Consider the following 12,442-nt stretch of genomic DNA (forward strand, 5'->3'; position numbering starts at 1 on the left):
CAAGGCTGTAAAAATCTTTAATAAATTTTTAACATTCATGAAAAAGGTCATAAAGTGTGCATGCCATAAGAAAATGTTTATCAGTCTCTACACTGCAACTTTCACAAAACTTAATAACATAGTGCTATTCATTTTAAACGTAACACGTACAGTACTAACAACACAATTCATAAACAACAATAAACATAATCCAATCAATTTTGTTGATTGGATAATTCACGGCTCAGTAGTTGTGTAATCAGTGACACGTGCCCTCGTTATTTCATAAGAATTAACATATCTATCTAAGTTCGATTTCAAATTCTACCAAAATCTAACTCTTAAATAAGCAGCATGTAACGAACATATTCATCCATCCTGTGTGTAAATACGATGACCATAAAGGGTCCTGAGTGCACATTGTATGTCCTGAGTGCACCCAGGAGGTCCTGAGCGGTGTTTAGACGTACCCTCTTAGACCCTTTGATAAATATAATTATAGACATTTTTTTTTAAATGTTGCAGTTTTCTTCATGACTAAGGTCCGGTGGTACTTCATTTGGTCACCTAAGCAAGATTATCAGTTATTCTTTCAAGATTTCGTATATTCATTTTAAAGTTGAACTTTCACAATAAATCTGGCCAAGTGTTTCTATATATATTTGTATATATTTTCAACATGTTGGTTCCTTTTTGCATGAGAAGAAAGAGTTGCTTCTAAGTGTTTTGGCATATCGTTGAGAATAGTGTACACAATTTCATCATGAATGAAAATGGTCATAATCGCCATAAGTTTCAAAGTGCGTACAACTTACAACTTTCTTACATTGTCTGAATTTTTATTCAAAGATTTTTAGATGTCAATATTGTAACCAACCATTGTTTGAATTACACCAAAAATAATGGCACAGTCATGCAAGAACCTAATGTTCAGTGGTTGTCGCTTGTTGATGAGGTTCATAAGTGTTTCTATGTGGTTCTATGAATAATGGACGTACTTCAGCGCGGTCTTTTTTATATAGATTAGACCGTTGGTTTTCCTAGCTGTTTGAATGAGATTACGCTAGTCATTATTGGGACCCTTTAAAGCTTGCTGGCGGTTTGGTGTGAGCCAAGGCTACGTGTTGAAGGCCGTACTTTGACCTATAATGGTTTAAATTTACAAATTGTGACTTGAATAGAGAGTTATCTCATTGGCACTCATACCACTTCTTAAGATTACCAGTTGCCTTAGTTACAGGGTCATGAGACGAAAATAAAGGAAAATTAGGTATAAAAGTCAGGAGCCTCTGGCCTTTGTTAGTCTTGTATGATTTTTAATTTTAGTTTCTTGTGTATAATTCGGAGTTTAGTATGACGTCCATTATCACTGTACTAGTATACATATTTTTAAGGGACCAGCTGAAGGATGCCTACTGGTGTGGGAGTTTCTCGCTACATTGAAGACCCATTGGTGGACTTCTACTGTTGTCTGCTCTATGGTCGGGTTGTTGTCGCTTTGACACATCCCCAATGTCCTTTCTCAATTTTATAATAGACAAACGGAAAAGTGGGAACATACAATCATTTAATAGAGTAGTCCGATGTCGATAATCTGCATCTTTTCTGCCTACTTGGCCCTGATACATGTATACATTTTCTGTTGATAATCAATTTCAGATTATAATTATAAACTATTATGATTACCAGTGAAACAACTCTCCAAAAGACACCAAAAATGACACAGAAATTAACAACTATAGGTCATCGTAAGCATGTCTTACTATGGCATAACATTTTTTTTTATGTCTGACAGTGACAATAATACAGCTACATCCAGTTTAATGAATCGATGTTACCACTGTGCTACCATCTTGTTGTTCTATTTCTTTCCTCCTTTCCAACAGCCAAGAGAGAACTGAGGAATGTTGAAAATTAGTTTACGAATTGTCATGGTCAATTTGTATCGATTTAAAACTGTCTGAACATCGGAAGATAGTGTTTATTCTTTACAGGTGAATCTGGTCACCATAAATCCTTCGAAAATGCTGACAAATACAAACTTTGAATATCGATCAAAGGGAAATGACACTATTTATACTACTAATAATAATTCATTGAAATTTTACATGTAGACAGATCTTACTTATTACAATATTTTATGCGAAAAAAAATTTGGGGTCACCGATGTTGTTTTCGAGATATGACGTCATTAAAAAGTAAAGAATTGCGTTATACCGAAATATAGAAATAGCGCTCTAAAATGTTAAAAGAAGGCAGCATTATTGAAAAACGATGTTTAACTGGTTTAACTAAAACAGTCAATTGTAACTTTTACCTTATACACATTTGTTTTTCTCAGTTTCCTTATTTTTTAAGGCCTTTTTACATTTTCCGCCATTTTTAATTGCTATTTATTATAGATTTTTCTTGAAATAAAAAAAAAATACTAATGTTTTCTCCTTCAAACATCTGCATAAATTGCAGCTTCAGGGGAAATTTTAAAAGCATAAATAAAAAAGGGGGTCATCGATGTTTTAAATCCGCTACAACGGAAATAATCTTATCGATTTTTGGCGGGAATTATAACTTCTTCTCTTAACGTTATAGAACGACGTTGCTAGCACATCAGCATTTCTTGCAATTCTTTGAACTATTGGGTTAAACCTTTTTACTAAAAAATAGATTAATAACATTTTTTCAAGGTATGTTCGGTGTGAGACAAGGCTCCGTGTTGAAGGCCGTACATTGACCAATAATGGTTTACTTTTATAAATTGTTATTTGGATAGAGAGTTGATTCATTGGCACTCACACCACATCTTCCTATATCTATTTTGAATATTTATTGTTAAACATACAGCAAAAGTTTGTTATAAAGTTATTGTCAAAGTTGAAGTCATCTAAAAATTTTAATTGCATTTGTTGTATAGGAAAAACGAATGTTTTAATAAAGAATTAGTTTACGGCTTAAGCTCGGCACTTTAAAATAAAGACCTCAATGACACCGTTTTTGGAAGAAATTTAAAATTTGTAACATATCAGTAATTACACAACGCTCCATAATCGAACCAAATTAATTTCGAGTTCCAGTTAAATTTTCAGTAAAATTTCAAGTTTTATTTTGATTTCGAATAGTTGTTCTAGTTAGAGTTCTAGTAAAAGCTCGAGTTACACTTAGAAACTTCTGAGTTATACTGTTAGATAGAGTAAAAATTCTGTTAAGAGTTTAGATTTTATGATCCGATGTAGTTTAAGAGTAAGACTGCGGTTTCTATTTTCTGTTGGTGCACCTCTTTTTTTTTTAATGTATAGAATGAAATTCGAAACAGTGTGGCTGTGGCCATTGATTGACACATTAAATTCATCCATTGACTGGGACAATTTACATGAACGTTTGTCTGTAACGACCACTGTTCACGACGTACCTACGATAGACATTTAAACTGTGAGGTCACCAAAGGTTTCTTGACGCCTTTAATTATAAAATAATTCAAAAAATTAATCAGGAATAACCTTTATGTTTCGATTTATATAATTGATATAAATCAAAACATCGTGTTATTTCTGATTAGTTTTTCGAATTACTTTATTAAGGTGTTGAGAACCTTTGGTGACCCCATAGTTTAAGTGTCTTTAAAAAGTACATAGTGAGCAGTGGTCGTTACATACAAACGTTCACCTAAATTGTCCCAGTCAATGGATGAATTTAATGTGTCAATCAATGACCACAGCCACACTGTTTTGAATTTCATTCTATTCTTTTATCCCATTTAATTTTCATTGTGGTAAATGCACCTATTTTCGCAAAATTTAATACCGATTAAAGATAGTTAATTTGAAAATAATTGATTGAATTTGTGTGCCAATTTAAGCACTCTCTGCTATATCATGTTGGCTATTTTTTTTTTAAAGAACCAATGAATCAAGGGTTAATCAGCTACATGGTCGTCATCGGGATCCGACAAACTCCCTATATCACTATCGACAGTGATTAACATTGAGTGATCTGAACTCGAACCTACATCTGAACTATTATTACTAGTTTTTTATTTCATTGTTTTCTTGATTTTTGCAAAACTTTCAGTGGCAAATATTACATGAACATCAGCACAAAACATTTGTCTATATGAGTGGAATATTCTTTCAACAGACGGACCTGGAAGTTCACTGTTTCGCCCTTTTTACCGTTCGGTCAACTCGGATGCAAAACCTTTCAACGGTATTATGTTTTTCTTAAAATGTTCTCGGTTTAACGAATATGAATAACATACCGGTATGTCACTGAGCAATACGAAAACCACAAAAAAAGTACACTCAAGTAAATGGTGCAAATATAATGCGGTGACTGAAGGCAGATTTTTTTAAATTTAATCTCCCCACCGAATACACACCTACATAATATATAATTGGCAAGAGGAAATCGTGTACTATAATCATATACCTGTCGTCAGGACTTGATATGGTCACATTTTTTAAATTGAGGTCAAAGGTCATATGTAAAAATCTGTGAAAATTTGGGAGGCCGTTTCAATTTTGACATTTTTTTCTATTTCTAAACTCTACCTAAATACAAATGATACTGTTTTGGCTTTAGTAATGTTTGTTTTATACATAAACCTTAATCATTGAGATTTTTTTTTCTCAAAAAAATGACGTTTTATAAACAAAACTTCAAAAATCAAGTTTTCAACATATAAAATGTTTAGAGCACCTTTGTGGCACCGTTAAACTCCACAATTCCTCTAAAGTCCACAACAAATTTCCGCTAAGGTCCACAACGCCGCTAAAGTCTACAAACTTTCCGATAAAGTCCACAAAATGACCTCCGCTAAAGTCCACAAGAAAACGCCGTTAATTTTATTTTTATCTAATTTTATTTTTATCCCGTTAGTACAATACAAAGCATGGGCCTTTCTTCTCGGTATTATTTTTTTTTAATCAGTTTGATACATGAAAAAAGTACAATATCGGTATATGATTTTGTTCTATCAATTTTGATCTTGATGGCCAATTTGGACATCATTTCTAAAAAGTTTGTAAATTTATTACTGCATTCAACAAGTAATTTTTCAATTTTTGACATAGTTAATGTACAAAGCAAAGGTGCCTCCTAATCTATAACATTTGAACGGCATGCAACAATCTTGATTATATTATTAAACAAAAAAATACTAAGTTTATGAATTCCCAATCCCAAAGGTCTCCTGTCGCAAAACTTTTCAGTAACCAACGTTTAACGTTATTAATTTCTGTTATGATTTTCAGAAAAAGAAAATATTTTATGCTTTAAGTTATATTTTTATCGATTAGTATCAGATATCGATGCGTTGAATGGGTTTCTACCAAAATGTCACAATAAAACCGGATTTGATCGATATAGGAAGATGTGGTATGAGTCACAGTGCCAAAAAGACAACTCTCTATCCAAGTTAAAGTACGGCCTTCAACACGGAACCTTGGCTCACACGGAACAGCCAGCTATAAAGGTCCCCAAAAGTTACAAATGTAAAACCATTCAAACGGAAAAACCAATGCCCATAAATGGGGCTTAAAAATATACATACACTAGTTGTTTATCTTGGTAAAGTGTTTTAATCACATGTAAAATTACTCACAAGATTAATATGTATAAACTCACAAAACGCTAAATCTGTTCTACAGTATTAAACCAATAGAATTGTATTGAAAAGAACAGAAACATTCTTTGATATTATATAATTCGTAAAAGTTTCAGCTTAAAACTTCATACAAGTCTTCCATTTAGCCTTTTCAAAATACTAAAAAGTATCTTTAAAAAAGAATAAAGAAACGAAATTAACTCTGAAAGCGATACCGTGAACTTTGATGTGACGTACATTTTATCAATCAAGTATGACTATAGGATAGTTCAACAATTGTTGGTGTTCGGGCTCAATGCAAGATGAACTCTCCTATCGCCTTTATTCTATATCCACATCCTGTCTTTATCCTATATCCACACCCTCCAATGCTCATAGACGCTTATTTTTATTAGTTCTGGATTTCTCAACACACAAATACATCGGCAAGTGAATGCAAAATAAATTACATTTGACGGCATTTACAGTTGGATTTTCACAAACCATTTGATGAAAGGCGCAGAATTGTCTGAATATATATTTGTTTATTTGGTCACACTTTTCTTCGGTTAGTTTTGTTTTTCATTTGTGGTGTAAATCAAATTTTTGGATAAGATATAAACTTTGTGTTATATCATCAGAAATTGAGAATTAACGCTTCAAAATAGATAAATTACCAAATAAACAAATAAACCTATGAGAGTTCTGCTTCTATTGGTACTATTTTTGATTAAAATCTTACATGAAATAGTTCCTAAATATTTGTTATGAAAAATACCCGTAGATTTTATGATATATATAACTACTAATTGTAGGTGACAAATACTTCTGACCATTATACTTTACTGGCTTGACGGTTTTTGAAGTACAACGTTCCTAAATGTTCTAAAAACTTATCTTCCAAAAATATACATGTATGTACTTCCATAACTTCAATTGCAATTTGAGCATTTGAACTCAATTTCGGCGTTTTACGTTTCCGCAAATTGGCATTACTTTTCCGGAAAAAAAAGATGACGTTTCCGGAAAAAAAAGTTTACGTTTCCGCAAATAAATATTTGTATTTTCCCGCGGTTCGTATAGTAAAGCGGGAAAATATTGTATTGTCGTTACGTTTTTCATAAATATTCATAAGGCATGACAAAATTGACCAATCAGAAGTCGAATTTTGTCCTACGATATATTGGTGTTTTTCAAGCGCTTCATTTTCTAGCCGTCGTTCAACATAGTAAGCTCCTTTATTTTTAATTGCTGATTGCAATTAAAGTTGTTTTTTCTGATTTTCTATTTGTATATGTATTTTCTAATTAAAGGTGTGGTCCGCCACTTTTATCCGGAGATAGGCTCGAGCATTGGCACGGATACAGGTTTCCATTCATATTCATATATCATGTGAACGATTGTTGGTTTTTCCTGGACGGCCTTGACTATCTATGAAGGGTAACATTCAGAAATTTAAGCAAATACTGTGGATACATTGATATTTGAAATATTGTATATATGTTTTAATATTTGTTAAAATGTGTACTGCTGGAAATTATTTGAGATACAAATTAAATACGGCGTCTATCACGTTCGACGGGCTGTCGGCAAACTTATATTTGTGTTTTAGTTATATTTAGTCATGGAGTAGAGGTAATACCTTACTTTTCCGGAAAAAAAAGTAACTATTCCGGAAAAAATAAATTATTGCTTTTCCGCAAATAATTGAGGAATACCTGTTGATCGAAAGCAAAGCCATAATATAAAATAAATATTAAGTAAGTCAAAGGTCATCATAACATGCAAGTATAAACTTCATCATTTAAATCTATGCAAACGTATGTTCAAAAGTCAGCACTAATCAGAAATATCTTGATATGAGTTCATAAGTCAGTTCTAGCAGAATATTTGTAGCCAACCAGTGGCGTAGCTGGGTCGTTTTTACGTGTACGCCCGAACCTTGGTGATGAATATATGAGGAGTTCCAACCGCTCAATGTTAAAGCCGTGACCTGCTGGTAGTGGGTTCGAAAGGGAAAGTTATCGAGAATGTACTATAATGATTCCTGTCAGTAAAAAATCATTGATTGAATCTAAATGGTTTATTTGTTTTGGTTAAATTTTGTAATATGTTAACTTATTCATCGTGTTAAACTGGAAGCTAGCCTAATGGTCATTGGTTTTAGAGAAAACGTCCAAACCAATATTACTTTTAAATAAGTCAGAGACATATATACACATATATATATGTGTGTATATATGTCTCTGAATAAGTTTAAAGGGTGCCGTGAGTGAGCATACAATCGACAAAAGCACCTTTTAATGAACACGAGAAAAAAAATTCTAAGAGAAGCAATATAAAAAAATTCTGGAACACCTAGGATTTCTTCCAACAAAAAGTGAATCAATTTATGATTCCTTTAAAGGGATTTAAACAAAAATTTAAAATTTTCTTTTGATATTTTTTTCTTGATCTCAAATATTTCACGACAATCTATGAAGGTTTTAAAAATTGAGCACGTAAAGAAGAGTCCGGCTATCTGTCTATCAGAAAAGAACAGAAAATGAACGAAAACAAATGCTTTCAAAATTTTAGCTTTAGACATTAGTCATAGAAAAAGCTTCTTCGGCATTTTCATAAAATTCGATGAAGGTTCGACAAGTAGTTTTAATGTAATTGAAAAATAACAAAATGTAAGCCCAAACTGCGGCCACTTATTAATTGCAGAAAGAAATACATTTTGTCCTTAAAATGCGGGAAAATTAAAGATATAATTGCATTATTATATTGCTCTGAATACTCTTTTGATCATAAACAGTTTCTGTCCAACTTAGGTAAAATTTCACGGAGAGTCATTCAAAAGACTTTATTCACATTCGGAACCTAAAAATGGACACCGATTTGTCTCGCTTTTAGGACATAAATCACAGGCTCGACAAAAATACAAACAGCATATCGAATCTGAGCAGATAGTGAATTGCTTTAGATATAAGAAAAGTACCTAGAATTCATAGTTGATTCAGACTTTTACAAACGATTCGAATAAATATATTAAATGATCTATTTGAGTAAATTTAGTCCCTCTTTATTTAAAATTACAATCCATTGAAAAAAGAAGAACAAGGCTGATGTGCTTTTGACCAGTTTTTCTTATTCTATTTCGATTATTTGTTTTATTTTCAAAATTCAAGTGTACGCTCGGGCGTTTTGACGTAAACGTAGCTACGCGCATGTCTACATCGACGAAGATAATTAAAAGTGTCAGTTTCCTAAAGTCAAACTAGATAATTATGCCTTGTAATCTTTGAAATATAGAGTTTCCAACTATCCAAATTTACTTCGAATGAGTTATGTGCTAATGATAATGATCAAGGAGTTTTTATGCCCCATTTTCGTTTGTCCGTTTTAATTTTAATGCCAAATTAGAGTTTTTATCCCAATTTCACGGCACATTAAAGTATAAAACGACAGCGCGAGTGGGGCATCCGTGTACTATGTACACTTTCTCGTTTTTTTAATATTTAATATTTTATTGTTCAGGGCCTTTTCCTAGAACTACTAAATTTAATTAGGATAAAACATAAGAAGACGCGGTATAATTGCAAATGAAACAACTCTCCACCACAGACCAAATAAGGAGCATATTTTGCCTAAACAATAAAGATAAATCTTTTCATATGAGTGCAACATGTCTTAAAATTTGATAGCTGAATACACTTGAAATATATAATGGATGGTGTTGAAAAAATAAAAAACAAAATATTACTTTTTTTTTGCTTTTATTTTACTTTGTCCAACAAGTTTGAACTAATCCCTCCTTTGCACATTTTTTTGACAGAAAGAAAAGCACTTTTAACTAGTCTCCATTACCCTTTGGGTTATTATTTTTGTGATCAGATTTTATACGGTACACCATACGAAATTCATAGATATACGAAGATGTGGTGCGAGTGCCAATGAGACAACTCTCCATCCAAATAACAATTTATAAAAGTAAACCATTATAGGTCAATGTACGGCCTTCAACATGGAGCCTTGTCTCACACCGAACAACAAGCTATAAAGGACCCCAAAATTGTATGAATAATATGAGATAAGGAGTATACGCCAATGAGACAGGAACTCAACAGCAAAAAATAACTTAAGGACATATAGATGCAAATATTCAGTTAGTTACATATGAGAGGTGTCATCCTGTTTAGCTCTGAATTGTCCCGATTCTTTATTAAAACAAACTTCAGATGAACTTAACAGAAGCAATAAAAGATGTTCATTAAACCCCAGTTCCCAAATAACGATAGACCCAACGATTAAGAGACAATCGTTTATTTACAAGTGACCAATCGCAGGCCTCTTTTAAAGGCTTATTTTCACTTTCTTAGTACAAGATAAATCTCTCATGGGCCGTGAATTGACCATGTCGTCCGCATTTTCTATGGTGTGTCTTACGCTGGTTTCTTCTTATATTCGATAAGTTCAGAGGGAGAGGGATGTTTTAAGCTTCTTTTTTTAAAAACAAAATTGTAATCCAAGACCACAACAATAGACCATCTTGTACTGTTATACCACTGTCCCGGGTTAGGGGAGGGTTGGGATCCCGCTAACATGTTTAACGCCGCCACATTATGTATGTATGTGCCTGTCCCAAGTCAGGAGCCTGTATTTCATTGGTTGTCGTTAGTTTATGTGTTGCATATTTTTTTCTATAAATAAGGCCGTTAGTTTCCTTGTTTGAATTGTTTTACATTGTCATTTCGGGGCCTTTTATAGCTGAATATGCGGTATGGGCTTTGCTCATTGCTGAAGGCCGTACGGTGACCTATAGTCGTTAATTTCTTTGTCATTTTGGTCTCTTGAGGAGAGTTGTCTCATTGGCAATCATACCACATCTTCTTTTTTTTTTATATTAGCCTATATAAAATTGAGAATGAAAATGGGGAATGTGTCAAAGAGACAATAACCCTACCATAGAGCAGACAACAACAGAAGGTCATCAACAGGTCTTCAATGCAGCGAGAAATTCCCGCACCCGGAGGCGTCCTTCAGCTGGCCCCTTAAACAAATATATATACTAGTTCAGAGATAATGAACGCCATACTAAACTCCAAATAGTACACAAGAAACTAAATCAGTATCGTAACTATATCCCTTCTTAATAAGTCTATTTAAAGGTTTTGTTAGCTTCTGATGTGAATACTGACATTTTTGTGCTTTATAAAGAATATTTCCATAAAATATTGGATGTGCAATACCTGAACGTATAAGAAGTCTGCATGTTGAACTATATTTACGAATGATGTCCTTATACCGATGATAAAATTTTGTATATGCTTCTTTCAGAAAGAGTAAATGTACAAATTTGTATAAAACTTAGGAGGAGACAAAGTCTATTATTTCTTTGTAAATTAAAACTATATCTATATATATTACTTTCAAGACAAAGTTTGGTCCTTAAAGAAAACGTTTCCCTGAGCGAAAGATAAATTTCACTCGATACGAATTTCGTCACATAGACAATGTGATAGACAACAAATTCTATCATTTTTATTTTAGACTCCCATACCACCTTAAGTGACAATTCGTGTATAAAATATTAAAAATTATTACCAATCATATATTCTATTACTGTAAACAGAAATAGAATTGTAAATTCATTTGATCAATGATTAAAGCAAGGGGTTTGAGAAAAAAAAGTAAACAGTTTGCTGTGCTTTATCCAGATTATAGCACAGTAAGCCTTGAACAAAGAGATTTTACCCATGTCATGTGTTAAGTATCCATAGGACAGTATGACTCGCTTAAAATATGAAATGTTCATGTTCAATGAATCGCAAAGTATGGCCCAAATTCCTAATTTGGAATACATTTCCAATTGGAATACGTTTCCAAAAGAACATGTGAATAGTTAAGAAATAATTCATGGAAGCCATAGATTGTTGGAAATTTACACATGGCCTGGGCCGTGATATTCGAATTTTATCCTGAGCGTTTTCCAACAATCTATGGCTTCCATGAATTATTTCGATTCTAATAGGACAAATACGGTCATTAAAAAACTGAAGCGAGGGTGTAGGTATGCTGTGTGTGTGTGGCTGTTCTTTTTTACTCCCTGTTAGATAAATCTCAAATATCTTAATAAATATGTAGCTTGCGTAGGTTATTTCGTGAATAACCGCTAGAAAGAAACTTTTTAATTCTTTAAATCATGTACAAGAATTAGGGGAGATAACTCGTATGAATTTTCTATTCTGGTTCCCATATTGTTCTCATCGTCTGGTGACCAGAAGATAAGAAAAGATAACTCCCATAAACGAACACCCCACCAATAGATGTCGCTTTGCCGTTAGGCATATCGCGTAATTAACATGTTAATTCCGATTTAAAGATGTGGAAACCCGTAATAAAAATAGATGGCCTCAAAATGATTTAAAAGCAACGCAAAAAATTCCGTTAATATAAACATGTTGAACTTCGATCCTGAGTTCAACCGGGGTTATTAAAACCGATTCACAAAATTTTATAAAGATCTCCTTGAGCTCAAATGACCTCAAATGTATTTCTTAGTGAAGTATACTGGTAAATTCGTACACTTTATCATTAATATATTACCAGGCTTTTGCATATTCACGTTTTTTTATGCTCAACTTTAGTCAAATTCAATTCTATACATTTTTTTTTACGTAAAGCAATAGGAGTAAGAATATTATTTCGCGCCAATTTAACCAGCATCATCACCATCATCAAAATTATTTGCCGTTATCTTTGTGAAAATCAGTTATATAGTTTATTAATTAGAGAAATTTTGGTAAGTATTACTTATCAATGTTAAGTTCTACTGATGTGCTTCTCTTCTAGACCTTTTTGACGGTCAGTTGTATCCCATTTATCTCAATATTATCCCCA

Source organism: Mytilus galloprovincialis, chromosome 4, assembly GCF_965363235.1.
Source record: "Mytilus galloprovincialis chromosome 4, xbMytGall1.hap1.1, whole genome shotgun sequence".
Classification (NCBI taxonomy): Eukaryota; Metazoa; Mollusca; class Bivalvia; order Mytilida; family Mytilidae; genus Mytilus; species Mytilus galloprovincialis.